General features: G+C 38.2%; 1 protein-coding gene across 1 annotated transcript in view; it reads left to right on the forward strand.

Annotated features, from left to right (window-relative positions):
- The window catches only part of RAB10 (RAB10, member RAS oncogene family), a 79457-nt gene that overhangs the window by 20673 nt on the left and 36137 nt on the right, over positions 1-22647 (forward strand). The window lies entirely within an intron of this gene.

A 22647-nucleotide genomic window follows, 5' to 3' on the forward strand; every position in this document is an offset into this window, starting at 1 on the left:
CAAAGGTGAGGATTAAGATAGTAAACAAATACACTTGATTTAGTGTGATTAGATATTGGGGACAGGATTGGTGAGAGCAAGGGGCCAGTTAGGTTTCTAACTGGGGCATCTAAGTAACTGATACTATCTTTAACTGAAATAGTTAATGGTAGTTGACAGAGGCAGGAGGAGGTTTGGGATCACCCTCCCTTATTTGTGACTTCATTTATGTGAGGTCTCTATCAATCTGTATAAACCCTATTGGAAAGGTTTTTCTTTTAGTGATGATGGGCATATAAATTTGGGTGGAGTGTGAAGTGTTAATGGCAGAAATGTTCCTGTTAAGCTAAAAAGAACTATAGAACTAAAAATATACTTGGAATGACTGTGGAATGCACATTGTTCTAACTGCTTATGAAGAGGCTACGATTGGGAGTGGGGAGGTGGACAAAATGGGTGAAGGGGAGTGGAAGATAACAGGCTTCCAGTTATGGAATGAGTAAGTCATGGGAGTAAAAAAGATGTAGAGCAGAGGGAATGTAGTAAATGGTATTGCAATAGCGTTGTTTGGTGACAGATGGTCACTCTGCTAGTGGTGAGCACAGCATAAGGTGTAGAGTTGTTGAATCTATGTTGTATACCTGGAATTGATGTCCCATCACCTGTTAGCGATATTCAAGTAAAAATAAAATGGGGGTGGGGGGAGAGTGGGAAGGCGCTGCAATATTGTATCTACCATTCAAAAGATAGCTTTAGGTGTTAAAATTTTGAAACACACACAATGACTGAGGTACACAATTTGTGATCAAGCTGCTGCTGCTGATTTATATATACATACATATGACTAGCAGCATGTGATTCCACTTTTTACATGTTATCAATCATTTTGGAAAGTTTGAGCTCTTAAAGAACTTCATAAATCTACCTAAGTGTCCTACAGTGGCATTGAGCTTTTTTATAAATGTCTTATAAATTTTGGTTGCATTTATTTGTGTGTATATATTGCATACACATTATATAGTAGACTTTGCACCCAGTGTGAGGCTTGAACTCCTGACCTTGAGATCAAGAGTCACATGTTCCACCCACTGAGCCAGCCCGGTATCCCTTGGTTGCATTTTTTTAATCAGTTGGAAGTATTTGAAGTATTCAGCGAGTTGAAATGCCAAAAAGTTCAGGTTTTGTAGTTTTTGGCAAATTGAAGTTATTGAAAATAAAACCTTACAAGCAGGTAAGTGCCAGATGAAAGTGTCAACAATTTTCAATATATCAATCTTTAAAAAAAGTTTTTTTTTTAACGTTTATTCATTTTTGAGAGACACTGCATGAGCGGGGGAGGGGCAGAGATAGAGGGAGGCACAGAATCCTAGACAGGCTCCAGGCTCAGAGGTGTCCACACAGAGCCCAATGAAGGGGTTGAACCCACAAATTGCTAGATCATGACTTGAGCTGAAGTCGGATGCTCAATCAGCTGAGCCACCCAGGTGCCCCAATATATCAATCTTTAAATACAACTTAGGGGACTACAGAAGACTGTTAAAAAAAACACAACCATACTGGAAAAAACACATTTTTCAGAGAAATAAATACAAGAGACATGACATTAGATGAAGCTGATAAAGATACATAAATATGACACAAAGAATATTTTTTTGGAATGATCTAATTTTTAGAAATTACATTTTTAGTGCCAAATATATTACAGTATTAAGCCAGGAGACAAGGTTCTAATCATCATTAATTTGTGAGCTTGAGTAAGTCATCTAACCTCTGAGCCTCTTTTTTTATTTGTAAATTGGGCATGTTAGAGAAATACGTGTTTAACTTAATCATGTTAACTGCTTAACTGTAGTTAACATATGGGGTTAGTCTTGCTGAGTCATTTTCTCAGACTGTGGGTAAGGCTTACTTAAAGCCGGCTTGGCAAACTTCATGACATCTCATATCTGTCCTGTAGAAGTCAGAGGAAAGAAGTTGTTTCATGGATGTTTTTATATATTGTTTTTTAATAAAAGTTTTTTGCAGAACAGTGTATCAGTTCATGCAGATTCTTCATTGAGAGAGAATATGGTACATTGTAACTAGGGGACAGGACTGATGATACACTTTGCATTTTAGTGGCAGTTTGAATTTAAGAATTTTAAAATTTACCTTATGCCTCTGTAATTTCATATATATATATATATATATATATATATATATATATATTTAAATTTCAGCTGTTCCAAGAATGATGCTGGATTGTAGTGTTCCTTAGGATTTATAGATTTATGTTTTTCCACAATTTAAAGTTTTTGAGGCATATTTTGAAGATCTTAATGCCTTAAATAGCAAAGCTTTTAAAAAACTTCAACTGCTCAGATAGTTTGATGGTAACAGTTTTGGTTTTGGAGCAGTGTAGTTCTGTGTGGGTCAGTCTTAGATTTATCTTTGGACTGTCTGTTATATTGAGCTATAATGGATGTACAGCTGTAAGTATTCTACTTGAGCTCCTTGTTTTTAGGGCTCAGTCTTCTTGGACTTGAAGTTAAGCATCCTTGGCTTTCTCTTGGGAGCTGGTCTTCTTTGCCTCACATTTCCCTTTTTCTGGGTTTGGCTTCCTGGCTTTTCCACAAAGAGTAGAGGACTTTAGGTTCTTCTGAGAAGTTCAGAAGTTAGGTTTTGTTCAGAGGGATAAGCTGGAGAGCTCAATAGGAAATGGGGGGAAAGAGTAGATTATATTAAGAAGTTGTGATTGGAGCAAAACAGACTCAAACTCAACCTATACTACTTGCCACAATCAGCACAGCGCAGTTCTACCTGTGAGGTGCTTGTGATCATGTTCTTTTTTTTTTTAATGTTTATTTTTGAGAGAGAGAGAGAGAGGGAGACACAGAATCCGAAGCAGGCTCCGTGCTGTCAGCACAGAACCCGATGCCAGGCTCAAACTCATGAACTGTGAGATTATGACCTGAGCCGAAATCAAGAGTCGGACACTCAACCGACTGAGCCACCCAGGTGCCCCAGTGCTCATGTTCTTGAAAAACCTCGGGTGACCTGGGGCATTGATGATTGTGATGTAGTATTTCTTGGTCTCAAACTTCCACAAGATTTCAATGGTGATTTTTTTAAACCTGTTTTAAAACAGGTAAGTTTTCATAATCACTTAATAAGGTAACTACATCTTTTTGAATTTCAAGGATTTTCCCCCCTTCTTGGAATTGATTTTTATTTGTTGCATAATACTGCTAAATATAGTTAAGAAAAAATTTTAGAGTACTACTTTCCTTCTTGCGAGCCTTGCACAATGCTGTGAAGAGGGCAAAGTAGGTAACCAATTACTATTTCACAGATGAGGAAGCAGAATTGAATGATGCACCCTTGATAATATGTCAGTTAGAGCCTGATCTTAAACATGGTGATTGGAAGCTCTGGGGTTAGAAACAGTTGGATTTGCTTTTTTGGCCCTACCTGAATTTCCTTCTCTGTTTAAAAAAAAAACAAACCTGTTACAGGATTGTTGCAAGGAACAGATGAAATAGATAATGATCACGTCTAACACGTGGTATGACATGTAAATTCTCAACAAGTGTTAGTGATAGCTCTGGGATTTTCAAAATTTGAATCTCCACAGACTGGGGATCTTTTAATGACTAGAAAGTCAAAACTATTTCATATTAATTTTTTTAAATATTTATTGTGAGAGAGAAAGAAAGCGTGCTCTCACAGCTCACAAGCAGGGGAGGGGCTGAGAAAGAGGGAGAGAGAATTCCAACTAGGTTCTGTGCTGTCAGCACAGACCCCAATATGGGGCTCCATTCTTCCAACTGTGAGATCGTGAGCTGAGCCAAAATCCAGAGTCGGCCACTTAACCAGCTGAGCCACTCAGGCGCCCCTCATATTAATTCTAAGATGTTGGCTGTTTTTCACCATGTTGATGCTTTAACTGATTGTACAGAAGCAATGGCGTGTAAAATTGCTGGCCTTGCCATTAACAAAGACAGTTGCATCAAGCTGGACTAGTCATTTTTTTCTTTACCACCATGGACTCACAGGAAAAAAAACAAAGCTTAATTTCACTTAGCAGTGTCCTTGATGAAGCAGAAATAATTTTTATTTTTACTAAATCTTGATCCTTCACGTATCTTTTTTCTGTGTGACAAAATGGGAAGTAAATGTAAAATATTTCTGCCTCATTCTGAAACAAGCGATGGTTGTCTCAAGGAAAAGCACTAGTGAAAGTCTTTGAATTGGCCACCTTTTCCATGGAACACCATGTATTCTTGAAAGAACAACTGGCACACTAGTTCTACCTTGAGTATTTGGCAGACACTTTCTCAAATGAATGATAGTATTTGTTGCTAATGACAAAATTCATGCTTTTAAATGAAAATTAGAATTTTGGAAAACTTGTGTCTGCCTTCATGAGCTTGACAGTTTTCCAGTACTTAGAGATTCTCCTGATGAGGTCCATGGTGATATTAATGAACATTTTTTTTCCATGTTGTGTAATGAGATGTGTCAGCAAGTGGAAAACTATGTTGCTAGTGAACCAGTATTTTCCAAATGACCAATACATGATGTTGTAAAATCAGACATGGATAAAAAGATCCACTCAAAATATAAAGTAACCGATAGATTTAATGCAATCGAATATGAAAAATTTGTTGATATGGTTTCAGATTCCGCACTGCAGCTAATCTTTGAGAAAGTACCACTTGTTGAGTTTTGCAGCATCATAGAATTATCTGAAAATGCTCTTAAAATATAACTCCCCTTTTCAGCTATATATCTGTATGCAGTTAGACTTCATATGTCATAGTCTTCATGTTTCAACCATAACAGCATATTGCAACAGATTGAATGCAGAAGCAGATTGAAAATCCATTTGTTGTCAATTAAGCTGGACATTAAAATTACAAAACTATTAAATCATGCTATTCTTCTCACCAAATTTATGTTTGTTTTTAGAAAATATACTTACTTTTCATAAAAATGTTATTTATGGGTTTATTATTTTATTCTTTTTTTTTTTTCAACGTTTTTTTTTTTTTTTTTTTATTTATTTTTGGGACAGAGAGAGACAGAGCATGAACGGGGGAGGGGCAGAGAGAGAGGGAGACACAGAATCGGAAACAGGCTCCAGGCTCCGAGCCATCAGCCCAGAGCCTGACGCGGGGCTCGAACTCACGGACCGCGAGATCGTGACCTGGCTGAAGTCGGACGCTTAACCGACTGCGCCACCCAGGCGCCCCAATGGGTTTATTATTTTAAAATACATTAATAGTTAAAAGTTTTTTTAGTTTTAATTTTTAGTATGGTAAATATAAATTGACATAACCTACATAAACTAAAGCCTTTTGGAATTCTCAGTAATTTTAGGAACCTAAAGGAGTCCTCAGAACAAAAAGTTTGAGAACTGGTGGTGTACCTCTTTCATTGCTTCTATATTCCCTCCTAATTCCGTCTATAATGTAGTATAGGAAGCTGAGACAAAATGAAAAGTGAAATGATAGGATAACATATGAAACAGTTGTACTGAGAAGAGTCACCTGAAGGGAATCCATTCAAAACCATGAACAAATTTTCTTAGCAAATAATGGGGGGGGGGGGGGGGGGGGCTGGGGATGTTGGGAACTTGTTGAGAAATGAAATTAAAACTTATGAAAGCAAGTTTGCTTTATCTTGTATTTGACAAAATTGGATTATAAATTTAATTCTTGGTTTACTGTTTAGCACTGGGAGAAAGAATCTAGTGTTGGAAGGGTTGGCATACCTTTTCTGACAAAATTGTGTAGATAAGATCCTTTAATCTTACTTTTGACTTTTATATTATGAACATAAAAGTCATTAAAAATATATTTAAAAGTCCATTTCCTCAGGGGACTCTTTTAGTCCTTTTCATATCATTTTAATTTTAAGCCCACTGGTGCTGTCATCCTTATCTATTTCTGTTCATCTGTTAACTCTCCATTCCTCATTTGCCAGTGGCTTAACAGTTGGTTCTACACTAACATTTTTCACTACATCTTTTATTGGAGTCACAGTCTCTCTGTAGTTAAGTTTACACTGTTATTGGACCATCTGGTAAGAGATATACTAACGATGTCCATGTGATGAGTGAAGTATTTTCATATTGTTATAACTTGTTTTTGCAACCTTGTGATTTGAGAGTTTAGATAAGGAAGACTTGGTGTAGGGGAGTGATGGAATCACTTAAGTAGAAGCATTTAGTGCAGTAGGGTGTGTAGGTTGCAGGTGGGGTGTTTCAGGAAATGTAAAGGGCAATCTGGAATTAATGCTTTCTGTATAAAACAATTGTTCATTTTCTCTTTGATTTAGAAATAAAATTAATTTTAACAGTTTGTAAGTGGAATGCTTTGTTTTTAGCAGTTTAGGACCCCTCAAATGGAAAAATAATTCCTTATTCTAGGTTTGCAGTGAAAGATAATGGGGATAACTGGTTAATGGGAGGGTTTTTTTTTTCCAAGGTTTTATTTTAAAAAGTTTTTAAAAACGTTTTTATTATTTGTTTTTGAGAGAGAGAGAGACAGTGCCAGTGGGGAAGGGGCAGAGGGAGGAGACACAGAATCTGAAGCAGGCTCCAGGCTCTGAGCTGTCAGCGCAGAGCCCGATGTGGGGCTTGAACTCACAAACTGTGAGATCATGACCTGAGCCGAAGTCGGTTGCTTAACCAACTGAGCCCACCCAGGCGCTCCAGGCGTTTTATTTATTTATTTAATTAAAAAAAATTTTTTTTTAAATGTTTATTTATTTTTGAGAGAGACACACAGACAAAGTGCAAGCAGGGGAGGAGCAGAGAGAGAGGGAGACACAATATCCTAAGCAGGCTCCAGGCTCTGAGCTGTCAGCACAGAGCCCCATGCAGGGCTCAAACCCACGAACTGTGGGATCATGACCTGAGCTGATGTCGGTTGCTCAACCTACTGAGCCACCCAGGCGCCCCAAGTTTTTATTTTTCAGTAATCTCTACAGCCAACGTGGGGCTCGAATTTACAAACCCTGAGATCAAGAGTTGAATGCTCTACCAACTGAGCCAGCCAGGGACCCCTAATGGGAGGTTGATGTAAACCAGTGTGAGTTAGAAATGGTTTTGAACTTCTTAGATTTATGCCTTCCATCATCATTTTGTAGCACAAAGAGTAGAAGAAAACTCAGATGGTGAAAGTTATGGGATGAAGAGGTTGAGCATTGAATGCTAATTGAATCATTGGATTTTTAAATTCCAGAAGCTATAAACTGGAATACTTTGTTTCTTTATTCTGTTCTGTAGTAATGTTTTGGTAATGTAGGTAGTGGATGAAACCTTGTATTGGAAACAAAACTAGCTTTGTCAACAATTATTGTTTGTTTGTTTGTTTTGAGAGAGAGCTTAAGTGAGCAAGGGGTGGGGGGTGGAGATGGGAGGGGGGGAGAGAGAGAGAGAGAAGTAGGGCTCATCCGATGTGGGACTTGAACTCAGGAACCATGAGATCATGACCTGAGCTGAAGTTAGATGCTTTACTACTAAGCCACCCAGATGCCCCAACAATAGTTTTTTTAAATAGGCAAATGACTTCATCTCTTGGGCTTAGTTTTCTGTTTATAATAAAAGTAATATGATCTAACACTTAGGCTAACTATGTGCCAGCAACTGTACTAAGTGGTTTATGTGGATTATAGTTGTAGTTATTAACACAGTTCAAGAGATGGTTTGTAGGGTCCTATGTATGGGGAAATAGGAATGTACCAGCTAAAGCCTTTGGGAAAAAAAGCAACATTACATTGAGACATTTGGAAGAAAAGTGACTTAAAATGATATGTAAAATAATTTACATGTTACTTTAGGGCTTTGGAAGGAAACAGTAAAAGGAAAGGCTGTGGAAGCATTGGTAGTGTTACACTGGATCCTGAGGACTCCTTGCCCCTTCCTTTAAATCTTTCCATCATTTTTTTTCTCATCTGGCATCTTGGATAAAACCTAAGGTTGGATTATAAAGGAGGGAGAACTCTTGTTTGCTCTGATTTCTTGCATGGGCATTCTGTAAGTTACAGGGTTTTGTTTAAGCTTAGAAAAGATAGCATTCTGGGGCACCTGGGTGGTTCAGTCAGTTAAGCTTCTGACTTTGGCTCAGGTCATGATCTCACAGCTTGTGGGTTCGAGCCCTATGTTGTGCTCTGTGCTGGCAGCCTGGAGCCTGCTTTGGATTCTGTGTCTCCCTCTCTCTCTCTGCCCCTCCCCTGCTAACACTCTGTCTCTCTCTAAAAAATTTAAAAAAAAAAGAAGAAAACATTCTTAGTTAAGAGCCTGGACTATGGAGTCAAACTGATGAAGTTGAAATGTCAGTCCTGGCACTTAGTAGCCGTGTACCCTTGGGTAAATTACTTATCCTCATGTGCCTTTGATTTCCTCATCCACAAAACCTTGAGAAGTACTATGAGGATTAAATGAGTTAATGTTTGTAAAATGCTTGGAACATGTCTGGCACGTAGTAAGCACTATATAAATGTTTGTGAAATAAAACAAAAAGAATAACAAAAGCCAAGGACCTCAGAAGGGGATAAGAAGTTGGGGGAAAAGGCAGCGGTGTTCTTTTTCTCTTTTGTTGAGAGTAGAAACTGCGCTTAATTTGGAGTTCTTAAGAGACTGGCCTGGTTCTAAATTTTGGAGCAGCTAGATAGAACAGTACGAGAGTACAGGCTTTCTGGAGAATTGAAGAAAGATGACAAGAAGAGGTAATTGAAGGTTGGAATATTGGTAAGGAATTAGAGAATATTATGCTAAAGTTTTGTTAGTATATCCTCTTTTCCCACGTCAGACTTTCTTAACAAGCCAACGTCTCCTAAATTCTTTAGTGCCAAAAGAACTTTCTTTCATTTTCCAGTAGGGAAAACAGTCCTCATTTCCTCCATTAAGTCATTTATTGCCTGATCCCATTTGAAGATCCTTCCCAGCCACCTCCTCCCACTTCTCTGTTGGAATGAAATGGTTTTATGCCTTGGTTGGCTGGTGTCCTGAATGGATCAGCGCAGATTTAACTTGTTTAAGCAGATGTTTTGTCTCTCTCATAAATAAGCTTGGGAAGAGGCTGTTTGAAAGGTTGTGTGGTTTTATTCTTTACCAAAAAAACAAAACAAAACAAAACAAAATCAAAAAACATTAAAACCTGAACTGGAAGTGAGAGGAGAGGAGGGTAGTCAAGTCAATCAGTAGGAATTTAAAGTGGCTATGTTTTATCTAATACAGAATAAACCAATGCCATTGCAAAGTATTATTCTAATGTGAAAGTATAATGGCCAAATGACAAGTTGTCATGATATTATATGGAGATCAGCATTATACATTAATAAGTTTGAAGCATTTAATCAAGTCTTAGATTCTGAAGATTTGGTGACCTTTGGAGATCATACATGAACTCATTTTATAATGATTCAGAAAAACCTTTAATATGTGAAAAGTTATAAATTTCCACAAAAAAGGAATAAAGGTGGAAAGTGAGCAAAGGGTTAGGAGATAAGTGAGCAAGTTCTGGGCAAGTTGAGTAGAGAGCTGCTAACCTGACAGTCATGCTGCTGCCTGGGATACAGTTTGGGCTGGATCAAGGAGATGTGGCAGAGGAGTAAGATAAGGACAGGCCAAAAAGAGAATAGATAGTTTGACTTACTAGTGGCAAATCAGTAGACTGGGAGAAGCCTGAAATCGAGCAGAGTAGAGTTCAGAACCACCTTAAGAATAGCTTAATTGAGGGGCGCCTGGGTGGCGCAGTCGGTTAAGCGTCCGACTTCAGCCAGGTCACGATCTCACGGTCCGTGAGTTCGAGCCCCGCGTCAGGCTCTGAGCCCCGCGTCAGGCGCTGGGCTGATGGCTCGGAGCCTGGAGCCTGTTTCCGATTCTGTGTCTCCCTCTCTCTCTCTGCCCCTCCCCCGTTCATGCTCTGTCTCTCTCTGTCCCAAAAATAAATAAAAAAAAAAAAAAAAAAAAAAAAAAAAAAAGAATAGCTTAATTGAAAGCTTGTTAGGTACCCTCCTAGACTTTTTACACATGATCTCATTTAACCTTTACAACATCTTGGAGTTGGAAATTATAATTCCTACTGTAGTGGGAAGGCAACAAGAGGTCTAGAGAGGTTAAAGTTTCACCCAATGCCACATAGCAAGTATGTGACAGAGCCAGAAGACCATGTTTATCAGGGTACTCTTAGTCACTATGCTACACATGGCCTTTCTTAATTCTTAAAATGAATTCACTGTCAACAGCATACTTGTGTTTGCTTATGGAGGTGTAGTGTATAACCTGTCATAAAAATATGATTGGAGTAGCTCTGTAGAGAGATTAAGATAGGTATTTGAGGTAGGGTTACTCTTGATGCTGTGATACCAAATAAGAATATAAGGAGATACTGCCATGTTCTGCAGAACACCTTCTGGAAGGTGCCTCCAAAGTTTTGGACAGTGGAAGTGACAGCAGAAGCAGCAGAATAGTGTTTCATCACACACGTACTGCGTCACACAAGCAAGAATTTACTTGCTCAGTTCTTTGACATGAAAAAGTTCCTCCTTCCTTTTTTTTGGGTAAGTGTCAAAGGAGCATATAAAGAGCTCAGGAATAAAGGAAATGAAGGAAATTCATGAGGGACTTGAGGAATTAACTACACATGCCAAATTTAAAACTACTTTTGGAAATCTATGACTCCAATGAAATACATCTTATGGCTTATGTGAAACAAAGCACAAAGCTCATTAATTTCTACTGTACTAATTTTGAGTTCAAAATAATTAAGACACAGTAAGTGTGGTTGTGTTTTACTTATTCAGAGCTTTTGATTTTTTAGAAATCAGATTTTGTGAAATAATACTTAAAGTGCTACATGGGTATTATAAATCTATATTTACTAGGGGCGCCTGGCTGGCTCAGTCAGTCGAGCATGCCACTTTTTTTTTTTTTTTTTTAAAGATTTTATTTTTCAGTTATCTCTATACCCCACGTGAGCTCGAACTTAAGAACCCTGAGATCAGGAGTTGTATGCTCTACCAGCTGAGCCATCCAGGTGCCCTGAGCATGTGACTTGATCTCTGGGCTGTGAATTTGAGCTTCGCATTATATGTGTGTGTGTGTGTGTGTGTGTGTGTGTATCCACGTATATATACACTTATACGTGTATATACTTATATATATATGTACATATATATACTTATATACACACATATATATGTATTATGTACTTCTATATAATACTTACATAAAGTATTAGAGGAGATTTTAAATTTTCAAATAAGAAAATTTAAATTTGTCAGGGTGAATAAAGATATTACATCTTTTGTGCATAGACAAACATGTTAATTTTCTGTTTTTGTGACATTGCTTCTCTTGCTTTTTTTTTTATCCTCTGTTATCTGGTATTGTGGAATTAGATTTTCCAGTTGTCTTCTGTAACTATATTTACTTCTGAGAATCTTAATGAATTAGAGGAGTGTCTCTAAAATTAGTGCATAGCAGATAAGACTTTCTTCCTCCTGACTTACACCTATAGATTCAGCAGTTTTTCAGTTTTATTATATACTACTTTGTAATGTCAGCTTCTTTTGTTAGATGAAGTTATTTTTTGTTAGAATGACTTTTGTTATTTGTAATGTAATTTTAATGTAATACAATGTATGGGTACTTCAGAATAGAATAGCTACTTCGCTTTTTAAAAGTCCATAAATAGAATACAGGAACAGTGTACAGAAATCAAAAGTATTTCTGTACATTAGTAATGAAACATTTCCAAATGGAATTAAGACATTAATTCCACTTATACTGTCTTCAAAAAGAATCAATATTTAGGGATAAATTTAACAAAAGAAGTACAAGAGTCGTACACTGAAAACACTATTGAAAGAGACTAAAGAAGATCTCAGTAAATGGAAAGATGCACATTGTTCATGGATCAGAAGACAATATTAAGGTGGCAGTACTATCCAAATTGGTCTACAGATTCAGTGCAGTTCCTGTTAAAATACTAGGAAGCTTGTGTGCAGAAGTTGATAAGTGACTCATAAGATTCGTATAGGAATGCAGAGGGCCCAGAATAGCCAAAATAATTTTGAAAAAGAACCACAATGTTGGAAGACACACATTACCTGATTTCAAAACTTACAGCAGGGCTACAGTAATCAAGACCATGTGGTTCTAGCATAAAAGTAGGCATTACAGATCAGTGGAAAAGAATTGAAAAGTCCAGAAATAAACCTTTATATTCTGGCCAATTGAGTTTTGATAATTAAATATCAAGCACTCTTGTGGCACCTGGGTGGCTCACTTGGTTGAGTGTCCCACTTCAGCTCAGGTAGTACACAATCTCATGGTTCCTGTTTGAGCTCTGCCCGCATTGGGGTCTGTGCTGACAGCTCAGACCCTGGAGCCTGCTTCAGATTCTGTGCCTCCCCCTCTCTCTGCCTCTCCCCTGCTCGTGCATGGTCTCTCTCTCTCTCTCTCTCTCAAAAATAAACATGAAAAAATTTTTAAAAATAAATATCAAGCACTCTTAAATGTTCTCCTTTACTATTTACCTTTCTGTCTTTATCTTTTCAACTTCCTTCCATTACTTTTTTTTTTAAGTTTATTTATTTTGAGAAAGAGGACAGGGTAGGGGCAGAGAAAGAGAGAGAGAGAGAGAGAGAGAGAGAGAGAGAGAATATCCCAAGAAGGCTCCACACTATCAGCACATGGAACCTAATGTGGGGTTCCAACTTAAGCACTGTGAGATCATGAGCTGAGCCAAAATCAGGAGTCGGATGCTTATCCAACTGAGCCACGCAGGCACCCAACTCCCTCCCATTATTTAAATCAACAGGTATTTATTGTGGAGTATGTGGGACTAGGGTGAATTCTGAAGTGATATTTACTGACATCCATCTGGCCTGACCGAGCTGGCTTATGCTGCTGTAAGGACTAGTAACCTAGGAGAATGCCAGTTTTTAACAGTAGTTAACAAAGAATGAATGTATGTATGAAGTGTATATATTTATAATTCAGTATCAATATTGCTGTTGCTGGTGGCTAGATCAGGATAATAAAAAATTGCTTTTTAATAATTATATAACAAAAGAATGCTAATTAGGATATCAGATAAAAAATCTAGATTATTTTGGCTTGGTTTCTTTAGTCTGTAATATCAGACTGCCAGTATATCATCATGTAGATATGTGAGAAATATTATCTGCCACATGTGGGGAAAGAATAATAGCTGTATTGTTTCTGAACTTTGTATTAATACTTTTTTTAAAAGTGTCTTCTTTGATTAAAAAAAATGTTTTTCCTTGGTTCAAATACTTGAATTTCAGCCTTAGCAAGTTTTCAGTGAATTGCCTCTAAAGCTTTGAAAGAATGATAGTGTAGTGCACCAGTACTATAAACCACAACCCTCTGGTGGAACAGTAGAAGGTGGGGGACTGGGACAGAGGCTTTAAACTCCCTGAAATATATACAGTTTGGTGTAAGGGAATGGGCAAAGGATCCGTGATTTTCTTTAGGTTCTCAAATGATTTGAAACCTATTCTAAAAAAGGTCAAGGATTACTTAACCTTTAAAAGACAATAAAGCTGTTGAGAGATCTTCCATTTCTGGACATCATAGAGTAACTGGCACCAGAATAGCCTTCTGGCTGTAAACTGCTAGACTACCAGACAAAACATAAGAAACAGCTGTTTTTAAATATTTGGTAACAGGTGCGGCAGAATTGCAATCCTTGAGAGAAGGAAAACAAATAAATAGAACCCTGCAATCCCCCTGGCTTTCTTTCTGAAACTAGATTCCAATTCAGGATCTAAGCAGAGCAAGGCAGTCTTGTTGGGCCAAAGAGTTAGAACTCAGAGAAAGACTGAGGGGGAGGCTGGAATTTGCAGGGTTGTTTATCATAGAAGATGGCATTATGTGGACAGTGAGATCCAGAAAGGAGTCCCTTTGAATCTTTGGATGCTAAGCTGTGTGGGGCTCCATGGCTGAGCAGAGAACAACTATTAGGGGAAAGAACAACTACCAGATAGTTGGAAGAAGTGTTGAGACTTAAAATGGGTTGGGAGACATTCTAGTTCTGACCACCCAAGAGAACGAGATCTCATTGAATATAAAGGCCATTTGGGGAAGACCCTAGAAATGGCATTCATTAGGAGTGGGGCTAAAGTAATAACTCTGGAGAAAAGGCTACTCTAGCCCTTCCTTAAAACTGTGCTGAAAAACGGACCTCAATAGGGTTAAGCTGATTCTCAACTAATTTAGCTGCCCATCTTCACAAAACTCAACATTTAAAAAGTCTATACATTAACAAAGTCTGTAAGATGTTTAGCATCTAATCTGAAGTTATTAGGCATATGAAGAAGTAGGAAAATGTAATCCTTAACCAGGAGAAAAATCAGTTTTTGGAAAAAGACCCAGAAATGACAGAGATGATGGATTTAGAAGACAGATGTTGAAGCATTTAAAGGAAAGCATGAACATGAAAGAAATGTAAGATGTAAAAAAGACCCATTGGAGCTTCTAGAACTGAAAAATATGGTATCTGAAAGGAAAAATTCAGTTGATGGGCCTTAACAGCAGATTAGATATGCAGAAGAAAAGATCAGTGAGAGGATAATAGAAACTGCCCAAAATGAAGCACAGGGTAAAAAAAGACTGGAAGAAAAAGAGAGCCCCAGTGATGTGTGAGACATTATCAGATAGCCTGCCTAATACAATTTGCATTTGGAGGCTGCAGTTGAAGAAGTATTTGAAGAAATAGGGCTGAAAAAATTTTAAATGTAATGAAAGCTATAATCCCTTAGACTTAATGATCCCAGATAGGATAAACACAAAGAGAGTCACACTGAGGCACATCCTAATCCAATTGCTGAAAACTAGTTTTAAAGAGAAATCTTAAGAGAAACTAGAGGAAAGAAAAACCGCATTATATATACAGAGGGCAAAGATAACAGCTGTTGACTTTTCAAGAAAAATAATGTAAACCAACAAATGAACCTAACTTTATTACAACTGGACAACAACCACACTGAGGAGGAGGAAGAGAATAAATCATCAAAGTAACTTCAGAAAATAGTATTTTGACTAGATATTGTAAGACTAAAGATAAAAAGAACTGTATACAAGTATTATATTCTAGTTAGTAAATCTGTCCTTTCTCATAAGGATATGGGTTAGTAAGCCTGAAACTGCTCTGTGTATATACTACTTTATGTATATACTAAGATTGAATATATAAGTAAATCTAGTTTAGATCATGACAGCCAGATACCTAACTGTTAAATGAAGAGGTTACAAGTAAGGAAAGGAGAACGGCTAGAATGAACTTTTTGGTCTTGAATTGGAGGTATCAGTATTAACTCATGGTTTTATGTAATATATACAGATAAATAGGTCTAGAAATGTAGATGTATGTATATGCATGGGTTACTGTGCATAAATGTATTTCCTCGCTCTGTCCCCTGGGAATGCATAGAAGCAGTGGCACTCCAGGAGCAATGAGCATATCTTGTGCCCAGATCTTGGACTCAGCAATTCTTCATTAAGACATACCATGGCACTTTGAAGAAAGAGCTGGGATAGAGGCAAAAGAGGATGATTCTGAAGCATCTTTGGTGCCAGAAAACAAAGAAGTGCTAGAAAAGGGTGGGACATGTCAAAAGGATGTAAGAGCCAACTTGAAAGAGCTTCTGATGGCCAAAGCTGGAATCAGATAATTCTAGTATTACATAATCAGTAGAATAAAATATCTATGAGTCCATATTGGTAATAATAAATAAATAACTAAATGAATGGGGAGAAGGACTAAAATGTAAAAGAGTTATTAAGTGTAAAGTAGTGACTAAACACAGCATCACCATTAGCAAATATTACAGTAATAGTTGTCACAGGCACAAATTGGTATGGAAGGTAAAATCAGTGAGTGAAGGTATGGTGAGAAACATATTTTCATAGCCTTAAAGTATTTTCTCCAAAAAATTTATTAGTTACAAAGAGAAAAAATGAATTTATAGTGGAGAGAAACTCTGTAGATACCACCATAACCAAGTTATCAAGGTTAATAGCACAACAATAAGACATTCACAGTGTATATACTCCCTGATAATGAGCTAAGAAAGGCAAAATATTTCATCTGTGGTGTTCTTACCAAAAAATGCAAAGCCTTGCTCTAATTATGAGAAGACATCAGACAAACCCAAATTGAGGGAGGTTCTACAAGATACCTGGCTAGTATTTTTCAAAATTATTAAGGTCATGCAAGATGAGAAAATATTGAATAACTGTTACAGATCAAGGAAACGTGTCCACTACATGCAGTGTTGGGAACCTGAATTGGATCCTGGAACAGAAAAAGACATTAGTGGGGTGCCTGGGTAGCTCAGTCGGTTAAGCATCCTACTTTGGCTCAGGCCATGATCTCATGGTTTGTGAGTTCGAGCCTCGTGTCATGCTCTGTGCTGCCAGCTTAGAGCCTGGAGCTTGCTTTAGATTCTGTGTCTGTGTCTCCCTGTCCCTGCCCCTCCCCTTCTTATGCTGTCTGTCTGTCTGTCTCTCTCTCTTTCTCTCTCTCTCTCTGTCTCTGTCTCTGTCTCTAAAATAAACATTAAGAAAAGGAAAAAAGACATTAGTGAACAAATTGGTAGATTTAAGTTTGTAGCTAAGTTAATTGCTTTATACCAGTGTTACTTTCTTTTTTCTGATAATGATTATCTAAGTGTTAACATTAGAAGCTGGATGAAAGGTATATGTGGACTCTGTTTTTGCAACTTTTCTGTAAAGCCGTTTCAAAATAAAAAGTTTCTTAAGTCTAGATTCCTCCCAAAAGGGGTGTGTATGTGGGTGGGGGGTGTCATGCAAGCCAGAAGACAGTGGAGCAACACTTTTTAAGTTCTGAAAGGAGGGGCACCTAGCTGGCTCAGTTGGTAGAGCATTCGACTCTTGATCTCAGGATTGTAAGTTTGAGCCCCATATTGGGTGTAGAGATTACTTAAAAATTAAATCTTTTTTTTTTTTTTTTTTAAGAAATAGATCATTCCTTTTTTTAAAGTTTATTTTTTGAGAGAGGGAGGGAGAGATGGAGGGAGGGGCAGAGACAAAGGGAGAAGGAATCTCAAGTAGGCTCCATGCTGCCAGCCCAGAGCTGACACGGGGCTCAGTCCCACAAACTGTGAGATGATGACTTGAGCCGAAACCAAGAGTTGGTGGCTCAACTGACTGAGCCACCCAGGCGGTCCAAAACTACAATCCTAAAAAAAAAAAAAAAGTTCTGATGTGAAAAAACTATCATTAGAATTTAATCCTGACAAGCATATCTTGCAGAAATCAAGACAAACTGAAGACATTTCCAGGACGCAGGTGTGGCTCAGTTGATTGAGTGTCCGACTTCAGCTCAGTCATGATCTTGTGGTTCTTGATTTCTAGCCCCACATTGGGCTGCTGCTGTCAGTGCAGAGCCTGCTTCAGATCCGCTGCCCTCTCTCTTTTTCTGCCCCTCCCCTGCTCATGCATGCTTACACGTGTGCTCTGTTTCTTAAAAATAAACATTTAAAAAGGCATTTTGCAGACAAAAGCTGAGAGAATTTCTTGCTGACAGTCCTGCTCTATTAAAAATGTTAAAGGGGGACACCTGGGAGGCTCAGTCAGTGAAGTGTCCCACTTCAGCACAGATCATCATCTCATGGTTTTGGAGTTTGAGCCCTGCGTTGGGTTCTCTGCTATTAGCACAGAGCCTGCTTCGGATCCTCTGTCCCTCTCTCTGCTCATTCTCTCTCTCTCTCTCAAATTAATAAATAAACTTAAAAAAAAATCTTTAAAAAATTTTAAAGGAAATTTTTCAGGCTGAAGAAAATCATTTTGGGTGGAAACTCAGATACACACAAAAGAATGGAGAGGATAAATGGTACACATGGGGAAATGCAAAATACTTTTTTCTCAAATTTAAATTTATTTCAGACAATTGACTAGTAAAATTCAGAAAATGTAGATGTAAAAAGTAAAAGGTAGATGTAAAAGGTAGATGTAAAAAGTAAAAGCCCAGTAATAGGGAGAAAATGGAAGTACACTGCTGTAAGGTTCTTACATTAATATGAGAAGTGGTATAATACTGTTTGAAGGTGCACTGTGCTAAGTTAAAAATGTGTGTTATGAAGTCTAGTGCAACCACTAAAAAATATCTTAGGACTACCTAAGAAGCCAATAATCATAAAAAAGCCCAGGTGGCTGTATTAATAGTAGACAAAGTAGATTTCAGAGCAAGGAGTATACTTCCAGGAATAAAGAAAATTTTTTTGTAATGATAAAGGTGTCAGTTTATCATATTTATATACCTAATAACAGAGTTTCAAAATACTTGAAGCAGAAACTGACAGAATTGGAAGGAGAAATAGAAATCTATAATTATATAGTTGGATACTCAACGAATATTCTTCTGTAGTGATTGATAGAATAGACATATATTAAAGAAATAGAATCTTAATTTAAGTTTTTTCTGAAAGAAATTTTAAGGCTCAGATGGCTTCACTGGTGAGTTTTATCAAATGTTTAAGGAAGAAAATACTACTATTTCAGTAAATGGTGGAGGAGGGCACACTTTAAATCATTTATGGGACCAGCCTTCTCTTGGATATTAAGACCAGACAGAGAGATCCCTAATGAACATTGACATCTCCTTCATGAACATGTATGTAAGAATCCTTATCTAGGGGCACGTGGGTGTTTTAGTTGGTTAAGGGTCTGACTTTGGCTCAGGTAATGATCTCGCAGTTGGTGAGTTTGAGCCCCCCCACATCAGGCTTGCTGCTGTCAGCTCAGAGCCCACTTTGGATCTTCTGTCCCTCTCTCTTTCTGCCCCCTCCCTGCCCCCAAAATAAACAAACGTTAAAAAAATAATAATTGCACAGCGTTTCTGGGAACTTATAAAAAATAATATGTCATGACCAAGTAGACTTTATTTTAGGAATACAATGTTGATTTCACGTTCAAAATAAATTTTTAAAAATCATTTTATCTATCTCTCTATTTATTTATGTAGTGCTTGTTTACGGGTGCCTGCATGGCTTAGTTAGTTGTGCAGCCAGCTCTTGATTTCGGCTCAGTTCATGATCCCAGGGTCATGGGATTGATCCCTGTGCCAGGCTCTGCCCTGAGCAGGCACCCTGCTTAAGATTCTTTCATTCTCTCTCTTTCTCTCTCTCCCTCCACTGCCCCTCTCCCTTGCATGCTTGTTCTCTCTATAAATAAAATTAAGAAATAAATAAATAAATAAAACATAAAATAAAATAAAATAAGGGTGCCTGGGTGGCTCAGTCACTTAAGTGTCTGACTTTGGCTCAGGTCATGATCTCACAGTTGGTGGGTTCGAGCCCTGCATTGGACTCTTCACCAAAAGCTTGGAGCCTGGAACCTGCTTCACATTGTGTTTACCTCTCTCTCTGCCCCTCCCCCATTTGTGCATGTGTGCACGTTCTCTCTCTCTCTCTCTCTCTCTCTGTCTCTGTCTCTGTCTCTCTTTCTCAAAAATATTTTTTAAAAACTTATTTTTATTTTTTTAATATTTTTTTCAAGTTGATTTGTTTATTTTGAGAGTTAGAGGGAGAGAGAGAATCCCAGGCAGGCTCCATGCTGTCTGTGCAGAGCCCAATGCAGGGCTCAAACTCATGAACCACGAGATCATGACCTGAGCTGAAGCCAAGAGTTGGACACTTAACTGACTGAACCACCCAGGCTCCCTTAAAGTGTTTATTTTTGAGGGAGGGAGAGAGGGAAAGAGAGAGAGAGAGAGAATGAGAGAGCACACAAGTGAGCAGGGGAGGGGCAGAGAGAGAGGGGGACAGAGCTGACAGCAAAGCTGTATGCGGGGCTTGAACTCATGAACCGTGAGATCATGACCTGAGCTGAGTCAGCCGCTTAATCAACTGAGCCACCCAGGAGCCACTATTTTATTTTATTTTATTTTAGAGACAGAGTGAATGTGTCCAAGAGCAAGGAGAGGGCCATGGGTGGGGGGAGAGAAAGAGAAAGAAAGAGTCTTAAGCAGGGTCACTGCTCAGCACAGAGCCTGGCACAGGACTTGATCCCATGACCCTGGGATCATGACCTGAGCCGAAGTCAAGAGTCGGCCGCTCAACTGACTGAGCCACCCATGAGCCCCCTAAATCAATTTTAATTAGCTCCCTTAATGGGGTAAAGAAGAAGGGTGCCTGGCTGGCTCAGTTGGTAGAGCATGTGACTCTTTGGGGTTGTGAGTTCAAGCCCCAGGTTGAGTGTAGAGCCTACTAAAAAAAAAAAAGAAGAAGAAGAAAAGTCATGATCATCTTAATAGGTACAGAAAAAGCATACGATGGGGTGCCTAGGTGGCTCAGTTAGTTAAGCATCCAATTCTTGATTTGGGCTCCTGTCATGATCTCATGGTTCGTGAGTTTGAGCCCCACATTGGGCTCCATGCTGACAGTGCAGAGCCTACTTGGGATTCTCTCTCTTTCCCTCTCTCTTTGCCCCTCCCCTGCTTGCTTGTGCACTGTTTCTGTCTCCCTCAAGATAAATAAATTAGCTTAAAAAATAATAAAAGTATTTTACAAAATACTCATTTGCGTCACAATACCTTAGCAAACTAGGAGTAAAAGGACATTTCCTCAGCCTACTAAATGATGTACAGTTAACATGATACTTTAATAGTGAAGCTTTCACTCTAAGCTTTCTTTGTTAAGGATCAAGTACAAAACAACATTGTATTAGAGGTCCTAGCTGGTAACAATAAGGCGAGAGAAAGAAAGATATCAGAGGTTCGAAAGGAAAATGATTAAGAAAGTGCCTTTTTGTAGACTACCTGATTATATATATGACTTACATACATAGAAAACTCTAAGCACCCTACCTCCCAAATAAAGAGCAGTTAGAATTAAGAAGTGACTATAGCAAGGTTACAGGATAGGGGTCAGTATACAAAAATAAGATGTATTCTGTATTGAGCAACAATTAGAAAATGAAACTCTTAAAAAAGTATTATTTATAATAGCACCCTAAACATGAAAAATGAAATGGGGATAAATTTAACAAAATGTAAGACCTAGGCCCTGAAGACTACAAAATACTGTCGAGAGAACTTAAGACCCAAATAAACTGAGAACATCTTATGTTATGTGGATTTTACCTCAGTAGAAAATACATAAATAAAAAATGGAATTATGGAACTTAATTTAGGTTAAGAGCTTGTATGGTGTGAAAAAACAAGTGGAATTGAGTACTGGTTCTGCCACGTTAATTCTCTGACCTTATTTAAATTACTTTAAACTTGGGGCGCCTGGGTGGCTCAGTCGGTTAAGCATCCGACTTCGGCTCAGGTCATGATCTCACGGTCCGTGAGTTCGAGCCCCGCGTCGGGCTCTGTGCTGACAGCTCAGAGCCTGGAGCCTGCTTCAGATTCTGTGTCTCCCTCTCTCTCTGACCCTCCCCTGTTCATGCTCTGTCTCTCTCTGTCTCAAAAATAAATGTTAAAAAAAATAAAAATTAAAAAAAAAAATAAAAATTACTTTAAACTTTCCTTTTCTTTAAAATAGGCATATATGTAGTTTTGCAGAGGATTTTCAAAAATTAATTAATGTTTAATTTACATCCAAGTTAGTTAGCATATAGTGCAACAATGATTTCAGGAGTATATTCCTTAAGGCCCCTTGCCCATCTAGCCCATCCCCCCTCCCACAACCCTCTGTTCTCTATATTTAAAAGTCTGTTCTATATTGTTCCCCTCCCTGTTTTTGTATTATTTTTGCTTCCCTTTCCTTAGGTTCATCTGTTTAGGATCTTAAATTCCTTATGTGAATGAAGTCATGTGATATTTGTCTTTCTCTAATTTTGCTTAGCATAATACTCTCTAGTTCCATTCATGTAGTTGCAAATGGCAGGATTTCATTCTTTTTGATTGCTGAGTAATACTCCATTGTATGTGTGTGTGTGTGTGTGTGTGTGTGTGTGTGTGTGTGTGTGTGTGTGTGTGTGTATACCACATTTTCTTTATACATTTAGCTGTCAATGGGCATTTAGGCTCTTTCCATACATTGGCTATTGTCGATAGCACTGCTGTAAACATTTGGGTGCATGTTTCCCTTTGAAACAGCACACCTGTATCCCTTGAGTAAATACCTAGTAGTGCAGTTGCTGGGTTGTGGAGTAGTTCTATTTTCAATTTTTTGAGGAACCTCTATACTGTTTTCCGGAGTGGTTGCACCAGTTTGCGTTCCCACCAACAATGCAAAAGAGATCCTCTTTCTCCTCACCCTCGCCAACATCTGTTGTTGCCTGAGTTATTAATGTTATTAGCCATTCTCACAGGTGCGAAGTGGTATCGGTATCTCGTGGTTTTGATTTGTATTTCCCTGATGATGAGTGATGTTGAGTGGTTTTTCATGTTTCTGTTAGCCATCTGGATGTCTTCTTTGGAGAAGTGTCTATTCATGTCTTTGCCCATTTCTTCACTGGATTGTCTTTTGGGTGTTGAGTTTGATAAGTTCTTTATAGGTTTTGGATACTAACCCTTTATCTGATATGTCGTTTGCAAGTATCTTCTCCCATTCCATCGGTTGCCTTTTGGTTTTGCTGATTGTTTCCTTCACTGTGCAGAAGGTTTTTATTTTGATGAGGTCCCAGTAGTTCATTTTTGCTTTTGTTTCCCTTGCCTCTGGAGACGTGTTGAGTAA

The sequence above is a fragment of the Panthera onca genome, chromosome A3 (assembly GCF_046562875.1).
Source record: "Panthera onca isolate mPanOnc1 chromosome A3, mPanOnc1 haplotype 2, whole genome shotgun sequence".
Taxonomy (NCBI): domain Eukaryota; kingdom Metazoa; phylum Chordata; class Mammalia; order Carnivora; family Felidae; genus Panthera; species Panthera onca.